Source organism: Hydra vulgaris, chromosome 06 (assembly GCF_038396675.1).
Source record: "Hydra vulgaris chromosome 06, alternate assembly HydraT2T_AEP".
Classification (NCBI taxonomy): domain Eukaryota; kingdom Metazoa; phylum Cnidaria; class Hydrozoa; order Anthoathecata; family Hydridae; genus Hydra; species Hydra vulgaris.
In genome coordinates, this window is record NC_088925.1 from 59,208,932 (window position 1) to 59,222,539 (window position 13,608).

Genomic DNA, 13,608 nt, shown 5'->3' on the forward strand with positions numbered 1-13,608 from the left:
CTTATTAAGTTGGCTTTTAGGTTAAAAATAATAATAAACTCTGCATGATAAATGTTTCCAAATAACTTTAAATGGAAAGTTTTATTTTTACCCACAATCTTTACCCACAAATACAAGAAAACAATTTTTTTTTTTGCTGAGTCAGCAAAAAACAAGGTAAATATATCACAGAGTTTTAAAACATTTTAACTCCTAAAATAAGAATTTAATTAACTTTAAAATTTCAGAATATCTTTATGTTGCAAAGACACTGGAGCAGAATATTTTTGTGACGCTATTACAAACAATTTTTTGATAAAAAATTTTCTATCAAAAGCGGCGAATATACCAATTGAAGCAAGAAAGTAATTAAAAAAAAAGTTCTTTTCTCATTAAAGATAATTGTTCAAAACTTAAATACTACCATGAGTTTTACTTAGCCCCTCAAGTAATTGTTGAGGAGCGTTCCCTAAAAATTTCAAATTAATTGTTTTTTACAGTTTTATAGACCCATTTTAAGTTTTGTATGTTGCAAGAGTTAATTAGGTACTAAATAAAAGTTAATTACGTATTGAGTAAATATCTAATTTACTGCTGAAACCACATTTTATAAAGGCAAGCTTATCCTTGCTAATCATCAACTCAAACTGATTTAAACAATCAAATCAACATATATAAAAAAATATTTATTCTCAAACATAGAATGAGAATTCTCCCAAATCAATTTATTATTCTTTTTTTTAAACTAATAGAAATATTTAAATATAAAAATATTTACACAAGAGCAGGTAGTACCCATGAAAAAAATACAAACTATATCAAAACTTAATACTCTAAAGCTTATCCCTACCTACATAGAAAAATAATTTCAAAAAATACCTTAATATTTTTTATGGAAAATGCTAACTTCTTTAAATCTAAACTTAAAACATTAGTCCTAAAAGCAAATAATTATAACAAATATATAAAAAATAACATCATATGCAAAAAAAAAAACATTCATTCAAGGAAATGTAATCAAAATACAACTTATCTAGAAGTAAATATTTTGCCAAATGCTAAGATCTTTTAATGCTACAATATCGTGACCAAAAATCTTCCACAAAATGTATATGCATGAGTGCATATACAAATATATGTTTTTCATTCTATTTTGCTACTTTTATGATATGCTTTGAATGACTAATTGAGCATATTGAAAAATATCACAAGTTATGAATTAAAAATTATAAGTGCTTCATGAAACCATTAAAAACGGATCTTGATGACTTGACTTCACACAGTTTTCTACGAGTTTCCGACGACCACATAGCTAATAATATTGTACTTTAAAATGAATCTTACTTATAATATCAAGTTTAAATGTTTAAAAAGGTACATATTTTCTGAATCTAGAATAAATTTAAAAAAAAAAAAGAAAAAAAAAATTATTTTAGACGATAAGATTAGTTTTTATTTTTATAAAAATGTAAAAATGAAATAAATAGGTGAAATTGAAAGTTCGTTTTGTTTTCCGTTTTTATAACTTTAAATATTATTTATATTTATCCTTGCAACCTTTAATTATTGATATTTTAGTGGTATTTTGAAATGTAAAATTATTTTTTATTTCCTAAAAATTTTATATATATTGTTATTTATACATTCTCAGAATATCTAAGTTCAATCCTAAAATTCCCTTCCTAAAAAGAGACTTAATTTAAAGCAGTGTTGCCAGAATTTTTTACACGTTAAAATATCAGATGTTCAAAATGGGCTTAATTATGTTTACAAATAATCAATCTCTTTGTTAATTATGTTTAAACGTAAAAAGTATTTACATTTATTAAAATAAAAATGTAATTAAAATACAACTTATTTAGAAGCAAATACTTTGCCAAATGCTAAAATGTTTTAATGCTACAATACCGTGAGCCGAAAATCTTCCACAATATTGTAAAGTTAGCAATTCTATAATATCATCTGGCAGCATTAGTATAATGACTAAACACTAGCTTAAAGACTAAACACTAATTTATAGACTAAAGGTAAAAAACTTGTTAAAAACAGTTTGATGTAAATTATAAAATTTCCTGGCTCACTGTCATATTTTAAAGTTGTTTTGTGTCGTTTTAGATTTCTATTTTCAATACTTTAAACTTGAATGTATTATTTGAAAAGTCATAAGTTTGGTGGGTACAGACGGTCTGAATTAAGATTTATTCTTACATATCGTAATCAAGATCAATCAATTAGCGGATGGAGACCAATAAAAATCAATGCTACAGCAACCTTTGGTGAATTTTTTTCTTTTGATAATGATACCTTTTATGAAAGTTTTTATGTTTACTTCATTCTGTTAAATATACAATTAAAGTATTTCACATGCTTTGTAAAAATAATTATAAATGTGCATCAATAATTTCTATTTAATATTAGTATATAAAAATTAAATGCTCGCAATATTAGGCTTTCAATTATCACTAAACATACTTACTAAGACTTAAAACATGAATCTTAATAAACACGATCGCTTCAAAAACATTAATTATAATAAGCACGGTTGCTTCAAAAACACAAAACTTAATAAACACGGTTGCTTCAAAAACACGACTCCTAATAAACACGGACGCTTCAAAAACATAAATCTCACAAATGAGCACGGTCGCTTCAAAAAAACAAATCTTAATAGGCACAGTTGCTTTAAAAGAAAATACGTTAAGTGTTATACTATAGTTATGTTCCAGGACCTTGGTTTCAGTAGACTTATGCTTTAACCAGCTTCACAACGTTTCGCATTTAACATCTGCCCCATAATGAAGTAAATCTAAAAAGTTTGCCATCATATTTTCTCTGTAACACTCGGCATCCATATATTTATCTGAACATTTGCATAAACATACTTGGTGAAACATTAAATTATTTGATGTCTTGCGGGACCGTATTCTATCAATCAATCTATTTCACACAAAAAAGTGCTGTTTACAATATAGTAAAAAATATTACAATACAACTTTTGTGAAACAATAATGCAAATAGTTCTGAAAGCAGAAAGAAAAGAAAAGAATTTTCTTTTTTTTTATTTTAGCTTTTTTTACAACAAGAAACTGTTTTCAAAACGCAAATTAAATTTATATCAACTAAAAAAATATTAAAGAAAAAATATTAAAGTAATAAAAAATGACTGTAGTTCCTCATTTCTTTATGATGAACATGATCGTCATGGAGGTCATGATGGTCATAATGATGATCACATGAAAGAAAGTTTAATCAAAAACTTAGTTTATATGTGAATTATAAAACCTTAATTTAGAAGATTTTATAGTGTAGCAAATATATCAAATTATAACTGCATGGACATATCAATGTTTGACGATAAATGTTTAATGAGCAATGTTAAGAAATAGTTTTAAAATTGTTTTAATTTTAAAGAAAAAATTTTTTTATGGTAAGTCTTTTATGGCAAGTCTTTTATGGTAAGCCTTTAATATGAATAAAACAAATGATTAATGCATAAGATTTTATAGTTTGTTAAAAGTTGCGTGCTGTTAAGGGTATTTGGACCTGCAAGATATCCCATAATGCTTTGTAACTAAAATTGCTTTAATTTATTGGAAGGGGAGGTGGTGTTGATGGAGGCATGGGAAGGAGATTTTGTCCAGGTGACATTGGTATTGAGTACTTAAGTTTTTATTAATTTGAGATTAAAGAAAATTTAAAAATATATTGACAATCTGTTTCAACATTTTGTTTTACTATTCAGAATTAAGTTGTTAAAACATTTTATTGTAAAAGTAAATAGAATATACAGTCACTTAAATATGGCTAGCCAATAAATCACTTTCTCAGTTATCAGTTGAACGCGTTGAAATTCCCTTGAGAAACTACTAAACAAAATTTAGGTTTTTTGTATACGAAAGCTGACGTTACAATGACGCTGACGTGACGCTAGCTGACGTATTGTTGTTTGATCTTAAAGCTGATAAGTATTGGTTGTTATTGTTATCGTATTAAGATAAGTAAATAAATATTCAATGGAAAAAAGTTTGAGAAGAGTTTTTTTTTGAGAGAGAGAGTTTTTTCATTAAAAATTGACCGGTGTTTTTGATCTTCAGTTGGATTTATTTTGTGGCGATATAAACAGGCTCAATCTATTGAAAATGTGGTTGAAAGCGGAAAAAAGAAAGGGTTTAAAGATAAATATAAAGCAAAATCTATCATTCGTTTTATAGGCAAATCTGTGTCTGAATTAATCTATCATTCTCTTTTTAGGCAAATCTATAAGGCAAATCTGTGTCTGTTGCAGAGAGGTCTTGTGAGAAAATTTAAACGCAGCCAAGCTTTGTATGAAAAGTACTTAGATCTCAAGAACATAAAGCATATCATAAAAAGAAAACTCCTAAGCGATCCATTGAAAGAGAAATTCGTCGATCAAAAAACTATATAAACTTTTATTCCGGAAAAAATAGTGTATAAGATGGTGAAACTATTGTAAAAAGAACTTTTCACAATGCCAGACCGGAAACATTTTTATCAGTCAAAAGGTAGATATGTCGTAAGAAAACACACATATATTCAAACTGAGAAATTTGCTCTCAAGTTTCTTATATGGCAAGCAATCCTGCTCCTATGGTTTGAAAAATACACCGCACTTTACTTGTAATACTTTGAATGCAGATTTGCTTACAAAAAAACACTTAAAAAAAACACCTTTCACCATTTACTAAAAAGCTTACTTTAGTATGATTTGGCTACAATTCACTACTCCAGCGGTTCCTAACCTTGCCGAAGCCGCAACCCCTTGAAAACATTTGCCAATCCCAACAATAAAAATAATAAGATAGCTTCAAAATCACAGCATTTTTTGCAACAAACTATAATATTTTTGAATTCTAGATTTCTAATTTAATTTTTATTTTATACTTCATAGACATCTTAGTTTTTTGTTACAAATTTTTTTAAATTGATTTATGATAATTTAACAACAAAACAAATATATGTTTTGTTTAATATTTGACTGGCGTTTTCATCATTTCTGACAGCCAAAGTTCAGTTGACTTTCATAATTTGAGAATGTGAAGCACTTAATAATTTTACTAATTGCTGAAAACATTGTTTTGCTACAGGATATAATTTCATTTTACAGGATATGATTTTATTTTACGTCACTAAGTACGTAGGTAGTTTTGTAAAAAAAAGTTGAAGTTGTAAGAGTTGAAATTTTTTTAATTATTAAATTATATAGGCTCCTAACATCTGTCAAATGATAATATTGTACGCCATTTCGGTGTAATATCATTACGTCATTTCGTTGTTATGGCTGTTGTTAGAGATGGAGTATCTCTTAAACTTAGAATGATAAAAAAAATAACTGACTCTCAGCAAACTCTTCATGCTTGATCCTTGCTTGGGATTCATTGGCTGATGACCGGTACCACTGCGCCGGTGATGCCGTTCATATTCCAATGGTTTGCCATATTCGTTTTACAATCGGCCTACTGTGCCGATCGTTCTTGTTCCAGTCTTAAACTATGATTGTATTTGGAAAAAAAAATAAGTTTGCGCATGCGTTATTTTTATAAAGAATTTAAAGCCTAAATCTTAGGGAGTTAAAAAATAAAAAAATAAAGTTAGTAAAAATTAAAAAAAATAAATAAAGATAAAAATCTTCAACTTTTTAACAAATGTCAGTTTACTTATTATTTTTTATTGATTTCTATTTGTTATAATTTTATTGGAATTCGTTAACGAATGATAAGAAATCTTTTATAGCAAAACGAATTGCAGTAGCACATATATTTGATTTTACTTTAAAAGTAAGTAAATGTTTTTCGAGGTGCCAAATCATTTATACTTTATATTATAAAGCATAAATGATTTGAGATGCTGAAAAAACATTTACTCGCTTTTAAAATAAAATTAAATATTATGATATTATGTAGTATATTGTCATAAGTTATACTATATTATATAGATTATAGTATAATTTATACTATCATAGGTTATACTATATTTAATAATGAATATTGTCATAGGTTATAACATTCAGCAAATATTACATTTCAACGATGTATAACCTATGACTTGTTAATTTTATACTAATAGTATGATTTAAGGATCTCAAATCATTTATACTTGATATTATTTATTTTATATTTATATCATTTATAGTATAAGTAAACGATATACGTATAATTATATTTAAGTATTTATATAAATATATATATATATATATATATATATATATATATATATATATATATATATATATATATATATATATATATATATATATATATATATATATATATATATATATATATATATATATACATACATAAATGCATTAATATAATATTTTTATAATATATATAAATATATATTTATATCATAATTATATATACATAAATATAATGTTAAATATAATATATATAGATATATATTTATATCATTTACTTATATAAATGGGTAAATCTGCAGTTAAATGGCATAAAATAATTTTATTTTTTGGCTTGTTGTGAGACTTGCTCAAAGTGGTGATTTTTTAAATATAAACATAAGGAATATTTTAATATACTTTTTTTTTTTTTTTTAATTATTTAATAGATTGCCTGCCTCACCAAACCCTCAGTCAATCTTGCAGCACTTCCTTGTAGCAGCAGGCTATAAGATAGTCAATGTAGCAGCACTCCCTTGTAGTTAAAACAAATTCCTGGCATAATCAACAGTAAGTAAATTAATAGACAATTGTTTTGTGGTAATTAAGTGGATCACATCTAAATATTTTGTTTTAAATTTAACAGTTGCAGTTCAAAAACATGAAAAAGGAGCAAGTAATACAGGTGTTGAGAGGTCCATAAAGCGATGGCTAATGCAAGCTTCTGACAGAAATGGTAGTCGTGCAAAATGTGCCTTAAAAGCGTAAGCTAAAAATACTCAATGGTTTTTTTAGTTGTCTTAACTTTTCTTTGATATTTTATATATTTTTCTTGAAATATAATGTTTTTATTGTTACAATGGTTTTATTGTATTACACAGTATTGGACTTTATAGTTTATACTCATTTTTACAGTTTATTATATGTTTTATTCCTTCATTTACTTCACTTATTTTTATTTGTTTTTGATACAATTTTATTCTTATTTTATAAGTTTGCCCTGACATTTATTTTGTGTGACTAGGTTTAAATCATATGTAGATTAAGCATTGCCTTTTATTTATGCCAATAAGTGTAGAATCGTAATTGTTCTCATCATCATTTTTATCATTTGTTCAGTTTTTTTAAATATTTTTCTATACTTAAAAAGCGACATGATTGAGTTAATTGTTAGATTTAGATTGAATAATGATGTTAGCTTAACAATATAATCAAGAACGAAAAAAACTAATGATGTAAAAAGATAAAATAAAGATAACACAATATTTTAAGTTTTTCAATCTATAGATAAGTTATAATATATAAATATATTTTTAATGCAAGTTTAGTGCTTTAATATCTGTTTATTATTAGAATTTAGGTGCAAAACTGTTTGAATGTCTTTAAATCACCTGCTATATTTTCAAGAGAAAAAGATTGTAGTAAAATTGGAGGTCGAGTAGTATCAAGCATTAGCACATGAAGACATCAAATAGTAATGATGATCTTCCTTTATGCTTTTGCTTTATTCCTCTGCAAGTTAAAAGTGTTTAATGTATTGAAATCTTTTATTGAAATACAGAATATTTATAGTTACATTTGTGTAGATCACAATGTGTTTAATGTGTAAATAGTTTTAAGATAATTGGAATATGTTAGTAATTCATTGATGGTTTTTTTGAAACAACACATTTATCTGATGTTATCATGGAGTCAATGAGTTGTGAAATATTGAATAAAAAATGTAAGATTTTTCTTTTATCTTTTATATGGTAGCCCAAGAAACTTAATATATTTTTATAATTTTTATATGTTTTATATTTCATTGAGAGTATTTTTTTTGAAAACAACACGATTATCTAATGTTATCATGGAGTCAATGAGTTGTGATTTATTGGATAAACAACCTAAGATATTCTTTTTTTATATTGCATCTCAAGAAATTTCATTGATATCGAAATTGATATATAAAATAAAATAAAAAAACTCATCAAGTGTATATACATACAAATACAATATAAATAAATACAAATATATATATAAATACAAATATATACACACTTGATGAGTTTTTGTTATTGTTTTTTTTTATTTTTTATACTTTTATTTTCAAAATTTTTTTGTATTCCTTATATGTAAAAATATGTATTACTTAATTAATGTAGAAGAGATAAATCTATTAATTTCTTATTTAATCTTATTACAAACTTTAAAGTTTATTTTACAACCACTTTACTTTTAGCTATTTTGGTTACAATTTTATATTTTACAATTTCTTCACTTTTGGGTGACTTGGTTGTAATTACTAAATCTATCGGCTTAACAGGCAGAAAAATATGGATATCGAAAAGTACCAAACGTTAGTTCGTGCAAGCATCAAATTGAAATGATGGCAGAAGTTTAACCGTTTGCTAACCTTAAACTTTTATATGTATTGTATTGCAAGGCAATCTTATTGAAATTAAAATATTTGGTAATATAAAACATATTACTAAAATGACTGCGTGTTTATAGTTTAAAATATCCCACATTCCATTTTATATCACCCATGCGACTTTTTTAGGTAAGCAAACATCACCCCGCTTCACCTTTTTCTTCCTGTCTTGTTTTACTTTAAAATCTTTAAGTTAAAATCTTGCATTTGTCTCCCATAAGTTTCTGAGTTAAAATCTCGCGTTTATTAAAGTATTGGTTATTTATAAAGATAGCAGTAAATGTTAAAAACAAACAAAATGAACCAAAGGCAGCATAAAAAAAGGCAATGGCAAAGCATCGGCTAAACGCCGTTCGAAAAACGGCTGCCATGCATGAACCATACCTTAAACGGTGAGCAAGATTTGGATTGGATCATGCTTGTCGGTCGATGGTGGACCAGTAATGACGTCGATGGTGGGCCAAGTACGGCGAGTTTGCTGGGTTCGGAAGGTCTGATGGCGACCCCTGGCAAAATTGTGAGAAGCGAGTTATTGAAAGTTATTCGTCAATTATTTAAAGAACTTGATTGAAAAACAAGAAATTTCAGAGCTTCAGATAAAAAAAAAAAGCTTCAGATAAAAAAGGTTTTAAAAAAAAAAGATAGTAGCTACAAAAAAAGTAACTCAAAGCACGATCCAGCAGAGAATGCCAAGTCCTCGGGAATATGTTCGATTTCTATTTAAGTCCAACAAAAAATGTAAAAAAAATATTAAAATTCAAATAGCTTCATTGTATCAAAAAATTACAAAAATCTGTTAAATAGTTTTCGAGTACTTAACAATTACTCGAAACACAACAACACAAAAGGTGCTGAATTAAACTCAGGTTCAAGAGTGCTGAATCATCATCAGGTTCAAGCGTTCATAATAAATTAAAGATTAATTTAACTTTTTAAATTTTTTGTAGTTTTAAATGTTTTCCTGAATGTTTTGTAGCAAGATTTATAAAATTACTATAAATCTCTATTTATAATATTAAATAAAAAAATGCTGTATGCCAAATTTTTGCTTTTTTTTAATTATTTATTTTTTCTTCAGGTCTATCATATGAAGATTAGAGTTGTTAACCGGAAGATTTCGTGCAATTCCGCAAAAATAAAATTCTTTCGGTAGGATATTGAGAATCAAGAATTTTTTTTTCGTACCAATTATTACGAAACATTAAAAATTGTCGATGTTTATTTTGCGAATCCAGTTGTCGATGTTTATTTTACGAAAATTTTCGTAAAAAGAATTTCGTAAGTTGAATTTACGAAATAAAACTATTTCGCTGCTTATTAAAAGTAGCGAAAACGGAAAACGTACTTACGGAAAACGAACTTATGGAAAACGAACCTGCAAAATGAGCTCTTTCGCTAAATGACGTTTTGAAATCTATAAAGAAAGTTTATTGGCCAAACGGATATAATTGTAAAAAATAAAATCTTTATATACCTAAATGTTTATAAATAAAATTCTATTTTCAGTATCGCAACATATTAACATTTTACGGTTTTATTTTTTGAAATAATGAGAAAAAACAAAATTTCCTTCGAAACGAAACTGGTTCGCATTGGAATTTGCAAAACAATTCTCAACGGAAAAAACTTACGATACGTGACATATTACATATATATTTATCTACGTTTTATGAATGAAATACGTATAATTAAAATTAAAATACTAATTATTATATGATATTGATAAGTTTCAGTTGGAAACTTCTATAAATAAACATAGGCTTTCATGAAGTACTTTTTAAAATGTCATTCAATGAAGGAAAATTAAATAATGAAGATAACTTGAATAATATTAACTTTTCCATTTTGGGGCAAAAAAGACAATTTAGAGCAAGTAAATCATATGTTTGGGATCACATAAATTCGGCTATAAAAATAATACATTTGTAATATCATCATTGTAAAACAAAGTATTCCAAGCAAAATAGTAAAAGGAAAATATATTGGTCTGGCAATTTTATGAGCAACATAGTTTAGCATATAAAATCTGTTCATATAATATTTCAACCATCAAATAGTAGTATTAAAATTCAAGATGACAAAAAGAATGAGTCGGTTAAAATAAGAGAACTGGTACTGAACTAATTTTCGCTGCAAACTTGTCGTTAGTTTAACTCAAAGACAGTTTTTTATCTCCGGACATTTCTCTACATTCGTTTTTTTTTTTATAGTTTATTTCGTCATTTTCATAATAAGTTATTTACAAAATATTTTGAGTTAAGATATGACCGGAGCAGGCAGAAGACAAAAGTCTTATCATCTAGCCCCGTTGTATCGTTTACACTATCATAAATCTATCATAAAATTTTACAATATCAATAAAATAATATAAATACTTTTAAATAAACATTTTACATTTTTTTATACATAAAAAAAAATATTTTTACATACATAAAAATATATATATGTATAAAATAAAAGAAATAAATACAAATTTAGATAAATAAGCACAAAAAAAAAATAAGTTTTGCTTTGAAGCAAACGAAAGAAAAGTTAAGAATTAAAAAAGAAGATATTAAAAATAAAATAGAATTTGAGATATGTCATAATCAAGTAACTGTTTTTTTAAAATAACTTTGAAAGTTTGAAGTGAAATTAAAGTTTTACTTTCAATTGGAAGGAATGAGTTCCACAAATGTGGCCCTCGGTATGTTATTGAAAAATTAGACTGTTTTAATAAGGTTTTTGGTACCTGATAGTTGTGCAATGAATGCTTTGTTTGATATTTATGATTTATAATAACAAATAGGTCGTCAAAAATATTTGGCAGCATACAATATTTAAATCTAAACATGAATAAAAGAATACTGTAAATATTTAATTGATAAACATTAAGCACTCCAAGCTTTCTAAGAAGTGGATTGGTACTGGTGTATTTATTAGCATTTAATATAAGGCGGCTTGCTTGTTTTTGTTTATTTAAGATACGCTTTAATTTTGATGGATAAATGCTGGCCCATGCAATATTACAATAACTGATATAGCTATGGATAAACGAAATGTAGATAAGTTTTAAGCAGTTTTTATCCAACATATGTCTTGCCTTGTACATAATTCCAATACTCTTTGAAATTTTATTTTCTATTAAATTAATGTGGTCTTTCCAACTTATTTGTTCGTCAAGTAAAACGCCTAAAAATTTAATGCTGAATGTCCGTTGTAAATTAGTTTTTTCTATTGAAATATTTGGGAGTTTTAGGGGCAAAGTTTCAGATTTGGAGGATTTAGAAAAAAGAATATATTTGCTTTTAGTTTTATTTAGAGATAGTTTGTTGGCTTTCAACCATTCATTGAGGTTGTCAAGCTCGCGATTCATAGTGATAAAGATTGACTCTATGTTTGAGTGGGTATAAAAAACCTGTGTCGTCAGCAAAAAGATTGAAATTTAATACACTAGAAGATGAGTAAATATCGTTTATATAGATAATAAATAATAAAGACCCTAGAATAGATCCCTGTGGAACTCCGCAAGAAATGTTTTCTAGTTTAGTACAGGTTTTGTCATAAGATACACATTGTTTGCGATTATTAAGATAGGAAAAAAACCATTTATAATTATTATTTTTGACACCATTATTTCTAAGTTTGTAAAGAAGAATAGTATGGTCCACAGTATCGAAAGCCATTGAGAGGTCAATAAAAACACCAAGAGTATATTGGTTGTTTTCAAATCCGTTTAAAATTTCTTTAACTAATTTAATTACTGCATGTTCTGTCGAGTGCCCTTTTCTAAATCCGTACTGATTATTATTAAGCAATTTATGTTTTATAAAATAATTGTATAGCCTATTATGCATTATGCTCTCTAGAATTTTAGAAAAACATGGAAGTATTGATATAGGTCTATAATTAGATAATATAGAAACATCACCGTCTTTAAAAATTGGAACTAATCTTGCTAGTTTTAAGAGGTCAGGAAAAATACCATTATTAAATGAAAGATTAAAAATAATTAGTAAGGGGTTTTCAATAATATCAAAAACTTCTTTAACAACTCTTGGGCTTATGTCATCAAGACCTGAGCTTTTGTTTGGTTTTAACATATTAAAAGCAAACTGAAGTTCATCAGGAGATACTTCAAGCTTATCCATCACACAGTCCTCTTCTTTAATGTATGATTTAAAATTTTTATTTCCGGGAGTTATTTTATTTGCTAGGTTTTGACCGACGTTTATAAAAAAATTATTAAAACTCTCTGCAATAACTTTTCGCTCATTAATTACTGTTCTTTCATCTTCAGTGTATACATATTTTGGTAAAGTATTACCATGATCTTGTTTATTTTTTCCTATCACTTCCTTTATTATATCCCAAGTTTTTTTGTTATTACCAATATTATTTTGTAGTGATTTTGAGAAATAATTTTTTTTAGCTCTCTTTTTCAGGTTTTCAAACAGGTTTTTGTAAATTTTATATTTTTTTTCGTTTTGATAAGTTTTATTTTTTAAGAATTTTTCATATAGTCTTTGTTTTTTCTTTGAAGATTTAATAAGCCCTTTTGTAATCCAGGGACTTTGCAGGTTTTTAAGCTTAGTTTTTACTTCCTTCATCGGTAACGCTTTGTTGTAAGCATTAATGAATTCATTGTAAAAAAAATCATAAGCTACATTAACATCTTTGCAATTATTGAGTTGTTTCCAGTTTACTTTGAGTAAATAATTTCTAAATAATAATTTAGAAATTATTTACTCAATAATAATTTCATTAATCTGCCTTTTTACTTCCCTTAGTACTTTGCTATTTTTTCCTTTTTTAAAAAAATCCGAAATGAAAAAGATTGGAAAGTGGTCGCTTATATCGCTTTTTATGATTCCGCTTTGAATGTTGCATGCTGTAAAGTTGTTAGTAAAAATATTATCAATGAGAGATTCGGTTTGAAGAGTTACGCGAGTAGGTTTGTTAATTAAGGGAATAATGTTGTACTGAAAAAGAGTGTTTGAGAAACGTTTTACATTGCTATCAGTTTTAACATTAGGAAGATTTAGGTTATATTCTCCCGTGATGTAAATTTGTTGGTGTTTCACTTTTTTTAAGTAGCATT

At 26.3% G+C, this 13,608-nt stretch overlaps 1 long non-coding RNA gene across 1 annotated transcript; it reads left to right on the top strand.

Moving 5' to 3' along the window:
* Nucleotides 1-5,531: 5,531 nt before the first annotated feature.
* LOC136082031 (uncharacterized) lies at nt 5,532-8,595 on the top strand. The gene is made up of 5 exons (XR_010639354.1): nt 5,532-5,644; nt 6,565-6,685; nt 6,762-6,879; nt 7,469-7,838; nt 8,337-8,595. It is a non-coding gene; the product is annotated as an uncharacterized LOC136082031 (long non-coding RNA).
* The last annotated feature ends 5,013 nt before the right edge of the window (nt 8,596-13,608 follow it).